This window comes from Triturus cristatus, chromosome 3_1 (genome assembly GCF_964204655.1).
Source record: "Triturus cristatus chromosome 3_1, aTriCri1.1, whole genome shotgun sequence".
Classification (NCBI taxonomy): Eukaryota; Metazoa; Chordata; class Amphibia; order Caudata; family Salamandridae; genus Triturus; species Triturus cristatus.
The window spans coordinates 23,693,844-23,706,035 of NC_140583.1; the positions used below are offsets into that span (position 1 = coordinate 23,693,844).

At 43.0% G+C, this 12,192-nt stretch overlaps 1 protein-coding gene across 3 annotated transcripts in view; it reads right to left on the minus strand.

The window, feature by feature from the left end:
- ZNF408 (zinc finger protein 408) overlaps positions 1 to 12,192 on the minus strand; it is a 130,449-nt gene that overhangs the window by 2,839 nt on the left and 115,418 nt on the right. The gene's annotated exons all lie outside the window — the stretch shown is intronic.

Sequence of the window (12,192 nt, forward strand, 5' to 3'; positions counted from 1 at the left end):
CAATACGCGCAGTTTACCAATCTTCCATCACTGATCAATGAGCGGTTTTTTGTTTGAGGATTCCATGAACATCGTACATGTGTCGACAAATAATGACAACAGGAGTTCAGGAGGAAAGCACTCCTTTAGGTCCCGTGAGGGTCCTCTATCCAAAATGCCTGAGGACCATCAGCATAGACCTGGTCTTCAGGTGTGCAGCTACAAACCAACCAGAAAGAACATGAAATCTATCATCAAGAGAAACTGTCAGAGTCTTACTTTCCTTCCAGTAACGAGCATTAGCTAGGTGGATGGGTCTGGCTTGCATTGGGAGTTGTGATGACAATAAAATTTTTTTTTAAAAAGTGCTGCAATAAAAAAACACATTTGCTTTCTGTATACAATGCATTTCAGAGATAACTAGTGCGGCTACATTGTATTTTTCAGATGTAAAACGGTCCCTCATGCACTGCAATGCAAGCACTGCAAAAGAGAGCGATAGATCAGACTGCCAACAGCGTGAGAGAAAGAGACATGCTCTGGCACCCCATACAACTTTTGCATAGCCAGCGTCAGTGTCCTGTATGTTAAAAACTAGGCGCCTAGTACGCCTTTGTCGGCTTCCATCTCCTCTGCCATGCAGAAAGAGCCCTCAGAGTAGCAGTCCCCAAGTGTTTCCAAGCTTGCCCCGATCCACGTAGTCAGTCGCTGGGAGGTGAAATAACCTCCTTTGGCGATAAGGAACTCCACCAGTGGTATCGCTGGTGCACACAGCAAGGTTGGCCCCACATTGCGGTGTGCCCACCCCTCCCTGCACCACAGTGCTATCCGTAGGAGCCACGTCCAGCAAGATGGAGTCAGCTTGGCCCCCAATGGCATGACCAATGCCACCCCCTCCATGCGCACAGTCCCAAACTCAGGATAGACAGAGTCCCATCAGCCAGAGAGCAATCCACTGCAACTGTGCCGCGTAATAGTAGAGCTCAAAGTCAGGGACCCCCAGACTGTCTTTAGAGGTTAGGCTTTGGAGTGTAGGTAGTGACAGATTGGTGCACTGCCCATCCCAGATCAGTTGCCTTAGCATGCCATAATGGATTGAAACCATGCCTCTCTTATTCAGATGGGCAAATTGGCAAAATAGTAAAGGACCCTGGGCAATATGACCATTTTTGTTAACGCTACGCGGGCCATAATCGAGAGTTTCATTGTTCTCCAAAACATGCGCTACCTCGGAGGGCACGCAGCAGTCCTCCAAGCCTGCCCTCACTGATGTCACTGTCAGTGTGGTATATCTTGCCCCCTAGTCCTTGAGCACTGTAGGTTCCCACCGGAGCATAATATCCTACACCGCTTCTGGGGGTTCTGCCAGCCCAGGGGACACAGGGAAAGTACATGATTTTTGCCAGAAACTTAACCGTAGTCCACCAAGCGGGACACACTTCACGGAATGCCCGTACCCACGTCTCTCACAAAAATGAGCATGTAGTCTCCCATGACCCTCCTTCTGCAGCAAACAGGCCATTGATCCATCACCAGCGCGAAAAGCATGGGGGAGATAGGGCACCCTTACCACATTCCTCGATAAATTCCAAAAGCATCCGATATACACCTGCCCGTCTGGGCACATAGAGCAGCCTAAACCACCTGTTCCACCCCTCTCTTGAGCCATTCGGCACATGACCACTTGCAAGTAGTCCCATTGCAGCATGTCAAAGGCTTTCCGTTTGTCTAGAGAGAATACCAACGCCTCGGGGTACCATGTCTCAGATGTTTCGTTGAGAATATGGTACAGACGCTATATATTAAGTGAGGTATTGCGCTTCGGGGTGTACCCGTCTTAGTTGTGTATTAGGCCTGCGTGGTGCGCTTGGAGTCTGGTTGTCAGAATCTTACTAAGGCTCTTATAATCCAAACGGAGTATTGATCGGGGGTGATACGCCATTGCATCAAGGTCTTCATACATGGATTTGGGTATTGAGAGCACGAGGGCCTCCCTGCCAGTGTCATGGAGGCAACAGTTCAACACATTGACATAGATTGCAGCAAGCCTCATGGCCAGCAAGAAGGCATACATTTGGTAGACTCTGGCCAGGAAATGTTGCGTCCCCGGCATTTTACCATAAGTCACTTCTAGCAGCTCTGATCTCGGACTCTGCAATGGGGGGCCCCAGTGTCTCCTGCTCCCCAGCTGGTAACTGTGAAAGAGTCACCCTGGCTATAAATGTTTCCAGAGTTTTTTCTGGGTTTGGATTGCCAGAACTTTACAGGTCTCTACAGTACTTTGTGAACACAGCGTAAATGTTGGTTTGGGAAAAGGCTATTTCCCACCCTGGCTAAAAATGTTTCCAGAGTTTTTTCTGGGTTTGGATTGCCAGCGCTTTACAGGTCTCTATAGTACTCTGTGAATACAGCGTAAATATTGGTTTTGGAAAAGGCTATTTCCCATCGGGTCATTTGTTTGCGTAATGGGGCACCCCAGGTCCCCTAGGTGGGTAAGTGTGGTAAATGAAGATACAGAGTCCAGCTGTACAAGTAGAGTACTTCTTTATTTGTAGCTTGGTTCCAGAATAGGAGATCAGGAAAGTAGGAGAAGATAGATGGTGCAAAGACAGCCCCACCAGGAGCAGGCTCCTAGCAGCTCAGCCTGAGTTGACTAACTGACACTCTAAACACAGAGAGGCACTCAGGCATTCTATGATGTCATGGTACATTCTAACAGAGCAGTACAGTGGAGGATAGTAGAGAAGTAATTTACAAAAGTAAGCCAGGCCAGCAACTGGCCAGCCCATCCTCCTTCCTCATGCGCAGTATTATTCCAGCCACTTTAGAGAGTGGAGTTTACCTTGCACCTCTGAATGCTTCTCACGATCCGCCTTCAGGGGTTTCAAGGCCTCTGGGCGAGTCAAGTCCGGTTTCCAGGTGCCAGAGGTTCTCCTCCAGCGTTCCCAGCTCTGCCCATAGTGAGCGCTCCACTCCCACTGACTGGCAGAGGAAATGTACCCAAAAAAACGCCTTACAGACTTCCCATGCGACATTAGAGTGGGAGGCCGTATACATAGTCACAGCAAAGTAATTTGTGTTCCCATCGTCTAGAGGGTCCCTGAAAGTGAGTTAGGTGAGGTAGCTAGGTAGGAGTCTCCAGGTAGGTATAGGGGTTATGTGGCATCCCCAGTGCATGCCAACCCATAAGGGATTGTGGGTAGACATTGTTCAATTTAGGTACTCAGCACAATGAATCTGCACAGTGAGCCTGCAGAGCATGGTGTCCAGTGGGACGTGCAGGTCATGCACCAGGGAGTAAAAAAGAATACTTTTGCAGGGTTGGATGGCGGTTGCGCCATGTGTCCCCCATAGTCCAGCATTCCTGCCAGACCCTAAGGCACTGTGCCAATCTCACAGCAGGGGGGTAGCTCTATCGCGGACCATATATGCAATGCAGTTATAGTCACCCCTAGCAGCATCAATATGTCGGGGTCTTACAAGAGGAGTGGGGAGAACGTGGCAAAATACTTCGCCTGGCCCACATCGGAGGAGTAAAGTAAGCCAATCACAATCTAAAGCCCGCTGATCCTCTCCACCGCTAGCACACAGCGGCCCGCCTTATTTACATTAGTCTGTAGGGCTTCTAGCAGGGTCCCCCACCCTCTTAGAGAAAACTGAATAACGGGTCGCATAAATATGGTCTCTCAAGCGTTTTTGTAACTTAAGGATTTTGGGTCCCATCAGGTTGGCCTCCTGTAAAAAAGCTATGTCTACACTTCAGATAGGATAGGATTTTATATCACTTATCCACAGAGCCCATCTCCCGAACATTCTATGTAAGGAAAGTATAGCGCATTGACAGGTTAGTCAAGGTGGATTCAAAGAGCTATGCCTGCCCCGCCTCCACCCAAAGAAAGGAACACAGCCACTGGCACACACTAAGCGAAAACAATAAAATAGTTCCCTACTTCCCAACCTCAGGTCAGAGCCTCAACAGATCTCCAGCCAAAAGTAGAAATCAAACAGTTGAAAAAGTCAAACTCTCAATACCAACATGTCATACCAGAGTTTCCAGGAAGGGGTGGTTGTCATATGCTTCCTGGGGACTGGGGGATTGGGGGGGGGGACTCTGTCGCAGACCCCTGAATTAAAGTATGGGACAGGATCATGTGGTTGCAGAGCCGATCTGCCCTAGAAGAAAAGGACTGAATTGCGGAGCAGACAGTGAAGTCTGTGCATAGCACCCTCAGAGATCCCCCTTGCGGGCAACCTCTGTTGCAGAGGCAAAAAAAAGTTATAAAAGAATGTGCAGTGAGGCGGTGGCTCCCACATTAGATGTCGTCCACCATCCTAGCGATCAGTTGCAGGCCCGTCTGCGAGTTCCTCTGGTAAATCATCAGAGTCTAAGTGCTCAGAAGTCGGTGTGCCCCAGTGTTGATTTCAGCTGAGTCAGATACCAGCACTGTCTCCCTCTCTGCCGGTTTGCCATCTGGGTGCGGGTCCCTGGCCACGGCCAGATTGTAGATATTGGCTCAAATCAATCTTCCTAACAAGAGGAATCGGAGCATGTAGAAGAGCAGTGACTGAGTCTCCGCAGCCACTGATCTTATGCTAACCGCTCGCTTTGTCAACTTTCTGTCTTGTGTGGCAGAGACTAAAAAGCTAGACAGTAGAGTTCTCCTGAAAACTCTGAATACAAGACCATTGTTGACCTAACTCGGTCATTGACTTTCTGACCCACATTGTGTCTTTTAGCATCCTATCACAGCACTTCTACTCCAGTGATTTGATTTTAAGAACTTGCACCTACATAAGCAGCTTCATAGGCTTAGCACTCACATGTGCTATCAAAATACTCAGATGTCCTTGTCTGTATTGGGTTTATTAACAGTGTATTTAGCCATATTTCTTTGTTTGCACTTTTAATCTAAAATGTTTTTAATGTATATTGACTTGGCTTTGACAAATCTTTTTGACACATTTTGGGGCCTCATGAGCAGCTATGACATGAACTTTTGCACTATTTTTAAAGACTTGTTTGTGTGCAACGGGTTTTAGTAAACGCGCATGTATTTAATAAATAAATTAATTTACTAAATAAATAAGAACAGTGTTTTGTCCTCCCTCATGAATTTCAGGCGGACAGGGAACAACAGCATGTATCAAATTCTGTCATTTCGCATCTCATTTTTCACAGCAAGGAAAAGGCATATTGTTGTTGAACCAGCATAGTGTAGTCCAGAAAGAGAGCCAATGAGGCCTGGTCTATGGGAAAACTGCATTTTACTCGGGTCCTCTGCAGTATCAAATTTCAGTAATGTTAATGCAGCAGCCGAGACACCAGAGGGGGAGGAGCCCTAGATGATTGCCTCGCCGGGACTCTGTGTGCTCGCTCTAGGGCAAAGAACGAAAGTCCCTGGGGCGCCACCTCCCATCTGCAGCCAGGCCTCGAGAAAGGCCACCATGCCTGCTGCCTCCACTCTCTGGCAGTCCAACTATCCGTACATTCAAAAGATAATGATTCCCTGAGCAATTTTCAAACGAGTGAGTCTCCAATTTAAGTTAATGTGAGTTTCTTAAACCCAAAAGTTATCATATAGTAAGTGGAAAAAAAGTCCAATCTTCCTTTGTAGTCTTTGTTACAGCTTTTGTTGATATTCTTAGGGGACTTGTTTAAAGCAGGAACTTAATTTTCAAACCGATCACTCATCCAAATCCAGTCGTAATCAAGGTTTCTTGAAATCACTTAGATTGCACCAAAGTTCCGTTTCTTAATTTATTCAATCTTAAAAGCATACAGCCACCACGTGTTTCGTCTATGGTAAATTTCCAAAAGACTTCCTCAGGGCTGTAATAGACAGATATACAAAACCATTACCAACAGTCACTTGTTTCAAACTGAATTGTCTGATGGCAGGAATTTATTGTCTACTATGGAAGGTATATAGACGATTGCCTTATCATTTGGACCGTTAACGAATTTGAATTGCGAGACTTTTTTGAATATATGAATACTAATCCTTTTAACATGTCTTTTACTATGTCATCAAGTCAGGAGAAGATAGTCTTTTTAGATACTGAACTCTTTGTGGCGGATGGCAGAATCAATAGCAGACTGTATAGAAAAAGTACCTCCTGTAATTATACTTTATTTGCTACTAGTGCCCACCCCAAAGCCCAAATAAATGCCATACCATATGGTGAAATGTATAGGGCACAGAGAAATAACAGCAGGGAGGACGATTTCCTGAGTTGTTTAACTGATATAGAACACATTTCATGGAAAGAGGCTATAATAAGAATATTATTAATCAAGCCAAACAAAGATCATTAAAGTTGTGTAGAACTGAGACTTTGAAACAAAAAACAAGACACAAGACTAACAAGATACAACATTTAAAATTAGTGACTGACTACCATCCCAGGTCCCATAAGATCTATAATATTCTTAAAAAACATTGGCACCTATTGACCTCTGACCCTGCCTTATGTGCCCATCTTAGTAATAAACCTAGCATTGTATACAGGCGAGGTACTACTATCCGTAATTTGATCAGCCCAAGCTACCCCAAAAATTCTATTCCTGACCGCACTTGGATGCATAAACTTAACATAGGATCCTTCAAATGTGGACACTGTTCTATGTGCAGGTTCGCAGCCCATGATGTTAAGGAATTTGAATATAATGGTTCAGCCAAATATAAAATATTTCAACATATTGATTGTTCCACTAAATTTGTGGTATACGCTATTCGGTGTAAATGCCTAAAAGTATATATTGGTAGTACCATCAGATGCCTTAAAGAAAGAATGGCTGAACACTTTAGAGCCTTAAAGGATGCAGACCTCAGATATCCCCTCGCAAATCATGCCAAGAACTGCTCAAGCCAGAAAGGCAGCTTTTCTTTTTCATTCCATGGCATTGAGTGTATACTGTTGGACAACCGTGGTGGTAATAGAGAACTTAAAGTTCGCCAATGTGAGGCTAAATGGATTTTAAAATTTCGGGCTGTGGAACTGGGTCTCAATATTGATTCTGAGCTGCAATACTTTCTGGGCTGCTAAGGTGATTATATCTAATAGGTAATCTGTCTTATCCTCAAATAGGATCCTTTGTAACACTAGGATATTCATCGCTGTGGATCATAAGGGGGCTGTAATCTAAAATCTTACTGCTATTCCTACTATGTGCTGTCCATATATGCTGTTATATAACAATTGTTGATAACTTAGACATTGTCCTAAATGGGATGTCAATTGTTTCTGCTTTTTACTGTTCTTTCTGTTCAAAACTCTGTTATCGAATTGTATGTGCTTTGTTATTACTGTACTAGTTAGCCAAGCCCTCCTTTTGTCTTCTTAAATCTTTCTCTCTGTTGGTGGTCCTTCTCCTGTGTTTCCACTTTGTTTTTTATTTTTGGTCACATGCCAATATTGCTCTTTCTATGAACTTATCCACACCTGGACGCCATCTTACTAGTTTCTCCACTTTTTCGTATAATAATATTAGAATATTATGATTACTGTAGTAATATACTAGTAGAATTAGGGAGGTCGCTTTAGTTCTGATTTAAATTAAGGGTCCAATAAAAGAAACCCTTTAAATATAGATCTTGGATTACACTTACGGGAAGGGATTGATATTTTTAAGAATCACGTAACTAGTGATTATAAATTTGCAATGCTATGGGTTTTGGCATTTAACAAACTTTGGGATTATACCGTTGGCAAAAACATCTTATTACAGTTTCTATGGGGGATTAGACCGCAATGTTTAACCTGAATTTAGTAATACTCTTTTATTATATGAACCCACTCTAATATGGCACTTATTTACGTACTAGCCTAGTTGCGAGGTTTTTTCGGTAGTCCCTTTACGCTTTGGCAAATGCTTTGATTTTTATAAATATGAAATAAACATGGCGCTGTTTTTAGACGCAAGTTCAGGGTGGCAGGATATCTCTCCACCTTCTGCCTCGAATATATTGGCAAGAAATAGCTGGACTTCAATATGGCGCTTATTTACGATCTAGTTAGTTGCGAGGTGTTTCCGTTAGTCCTTTTTTCGTTCCTTGCATTTAATAAATATGAAGTAAAACATGGCGCCTTTGCCAGACGCCAATTCAGGGTGGCAGGATATGTCTCCACCTTTTGCCTCGAATTTGGAGGTAAGAAATAGCTAATCAAATATGGAGTATTTTTCTGTACCTCCCTTAGCTGATGACACGGGAGACCAAATGCGTGGGGATGTGGTTTATTAATAAGGAACAGGAGTCAATAATTGTTCCTATAGTTTACATTTATTAAGTGTTAATGCTTTTATTAAGACTAAGATTGAGACTTTATTGTTTTAATAAGGAATTTTAAATTACATTGGATTTATATATGCTTTCTAGGTCAGGAGTCGATTAATTAACGAAGATTTTTACTAAGCGGGCTGTTACTTTTTCTGCCGACCCGCATTTGTGCGTTACAAAATTGAATCGCTACTTGGATTTTTGGTGAGTGACACCTGGCCTGCCAATAACGGCATGCTGCGCTTGTTTGTCTTTAGTAATATCTATAAGAGTTGTATATAGACAGTTTTCGATCTAACTTTGCGCTCACTTTAAGATATACCTTTTGGGAGTTGCTATTTCCACGAGTTATGATGAATATAACTTAAGAAAAAACTCTCTATACCTTTATCCCTACGGGTTTTCTCTGTGCACTAAATTGGTATCAATCTTGGTGTCGTTCTGCGTTTTTTGTTTTCTCTTAATGTGATGGTCCTTTGTGACTCTGACACTTTTTTGATTTTGGTTTGTTTTTCTAACACTCTGGTTTGGGTTTTCTTGGCTTTTCTAGATACGTTTTCCTTTGGTGTGGTGGTGGTCTATCAGACAATTCAGTTTGAAACAAGTGACTGTTGGTAATGGTTTTGTATATCTGTCTATTACAGCCCTGGGGAAGTCTTTTGGAAATTTACCATAGACGAAACACGTGTTGGCTGTATGCTTTTAAGATTGAATAAATTAAGAAACGGAACTTTGGTGCAATCTAAGTGATTTCAAGAAACCTTGATTACGACTGGATTTGGATGAGTGATCGGTTTGAAAATTAAGTTCTTGCTTTAAACAAGTCCCCTAAGAATATCAACAAAAGCTGTAACAAAGACTACAAAGGAAGATTGGACTTTTTTTCCACTTACTATATGATAACTTTTGGGTTTAAGAAACTCACATTAACTTAAATTGGAGACTCACTCGTTTGAAAATTGCTCAGGGAATCATTATCTTTTGAATATTTACAATTGTTCTCAATTGTAAACTTACAGCGTTGGGTGGTGGCTGTTTTTTTTCCCTTGATGCATAGCTGTGACAATTGTGCTCTCTTACTGTCTTGACCACTAAAACAATTTTGCGCAGGTTTTACCTCACCACCTGTCAACACGTTGTATCAACTATCCGTACATTGTTCCAACAGCTCCGCATCATCAGCTCGCCTATCCAGAAGTTCTACATGCTGCAGCATCTCTGCCACCTTGGCCTGCAGGCCCTTGACAATGGAGCCTACCTCCCCGAGGCTCTCAGAGTAAAGTTCTACCTTGTTCACCAATTTGCGGTGGTCATCATGGAGTATGCCCAGATCTATGGAGAACTTTTTGTTTTTAAGATTCTTTTTTATTAAACAATCACTTGGCACACCATTACAGTTGTTGCATGTACAGAGGTATACTACAGTCGGTGAATAGAGAGGATGGTTACATATTGAGAGACCACCCCACTTGGATAATACCATCCCATGATGCCCCACCCACAACCCAATCCCTATTCCCATTTGCAGTTCCAATTTCCAGTTATTACCTAACTGTGCCTGTACTCCTTCCAATGGGCCCAGATATTTTCCAATTTTTTGGAGAACCACCTGCTTTGGTGTACTTCATTTTTTGTGTGTTTTTGAGCTAACCTGAGGTGGAATTGGGCAATGCTCCCATTGAGTATAATTATATTGGGGACGCTGTCCACTAGTCCTATGCAAAAAAAAGATGTCCAATCTGTTGATAAAAAAACAAAATCGGCATAGTTAGCAGAATTGAAATACAAATTCTCAGAGTCAAAGACAGTATAATACTGTAGGTCAGAAAACATCAAACTCAGAACACATATGGTATTTGCAATGTCTAAGCAAGACCAAATACACCGAATGGAACTTAAGCCCACACAATTCCAACAGTGACTGGGACCACTGTATTGTTAACTAGGGACTGGTCTCTTCATTTTATGCGAAGAGGAATGTGGGGCTAACACCCCGTCAACCAGTTCGGCAGCAGAACATTCTGGGAGGTAATGGCCGTTGATCAAAAGGAAAAAAACTGTCACGAACCCAATCCACATGAACAAAAATACCATGGAAAATACAATCCAGATTTATATCCAAGGCAGAACCAAATAAGTGCGTTTTAACCAGGGGATGAAAACACAAATTCATGCTGGCGGTGAAGGCAAAACAGAAGTCAATGAAGAATGTCTGTAGAAAAATGATCTTGATCGATATAATAAAAAGGAAATCAAGTGAAATAGCGGATGCTGTGTTTTCTGGAGGGAAAGCTGGTTCTCGTACTGTAGATGGGGCATCAACTGGCGGATCCGAATATACAACGCCCATTACTAAATGTGTAGATGGTGTAATAATTTTTGGGTGAACTGAAGTCTCGACATCCCCCTCCTGCAGCCGGGGAGAATCAGAAAGGATGGTGCTCACGGGCTGTAAAGCTACATTCTGTTTAGGAACACCTTGCGGTATAATATTTGGGATTGGCCATATGGTGTAACTTGACATGTTCAATGGAAACAAAGCGATTATCCTTGTAACCAAGAAGTGGAGGCAGTACCCTGGAGACCAAGCACTGGAAAAGGAACACAGTAGGAGGGACCAAATTCTTGATCACGATCTTCTTACTAAATCACCAACTTTAGGGAGCCAGCCAATAACTGGAACCTAAACAGAAGCATCGGATTGAACAGAAGATGGCAAATGACTTTTGGCCAGAACGTCACAACTTTTCTGTAGATCCTGATAGACAGCACAGCGGTTATCTACGTCAAAGGTTGCGGCTGCTGCCACAACATCTAGACCATCGAGGTCCGGAACATTCATCTTGATGCCAAAGAGCATTACATATGGAGTTTGCCCACTCAGATATTTTAGGGAGATTAATCCGTGCTCACTGAACTCCATACAGATGAGTTAACCAGACACGCCCCGTAACTAATACCCTCGCTGTTAAAGACTCGGCCGGTTGTGCCGAACTATCAGTGTAAATGATACATTTATACTGATCAAGAGGAAGAAGCATAGAAGGTAAAGGATGAACATTTTCACATTGAAGAAACTCCTGTGTTTGTAGCGAAGGGTCAAAAACAAAGGAATCATCAATAGATGTCAAATATGTAGCCCATTGAATCCAACGCAGGTGAAGTGCATTAGAATTGGGAACGCTAGCTTTTGTGACCGCCTCTAAGGCAGGCACAAGTGACACAACAAAGATGTGTTTACCTTGAGCGAGAGGCCATTCTTTAAAGATAGCCATCTGTAGCGCAGTCAAAAAAATGTCAGTAGATGTGAAACGTATCTCATCCGGTGTGTAAAGATGCGATTTATAAGCAACAGGAATAGTGTCACCCTCATCGAACGTGACATAAGAAAACCAATTGCACCTGGTATTATCCCGATGACCAAATTAGTGGAGTTAAGCCCGGTCTATAAGAACTGCGTAGCAAGTAGATCAGACTGCAAGTCACGTAAGATAACAGTATGTTATGGAAGCCAAGAGGAAGCAGAAAAATTGGGGTGTATCAAAGCATAAAGAGGTTAAATTCGCTGAGCATACTCAGGTACGTAAATCTTGCCGAAATTAAAAAAAACAAGCAGAGACTGCTTTTGAGGGTAGAAGGTGGTTGCATTGTGTACAGTTCTCCAAGAAATGGGGAGCCATACCTCTACACCCATGGATTAATTCCTAACCAAGAAAAAGAACAGGAAGAAACGAAATGTGAGACTTTGCAAAATTGAACTTGTGGCCCAGTTCAGCGAATTGCGTAATAATGCGATCCACCTTCGCCAAATACGGATTCAATTCATCATCGGTAAGATACATGTCATCGACATAGGATTAAGCGTCAGGATCAACATCATGTAAAAGGGACACAATATGTGCTACAAAAACACCGGGGAAGTTCTTATAGCCCA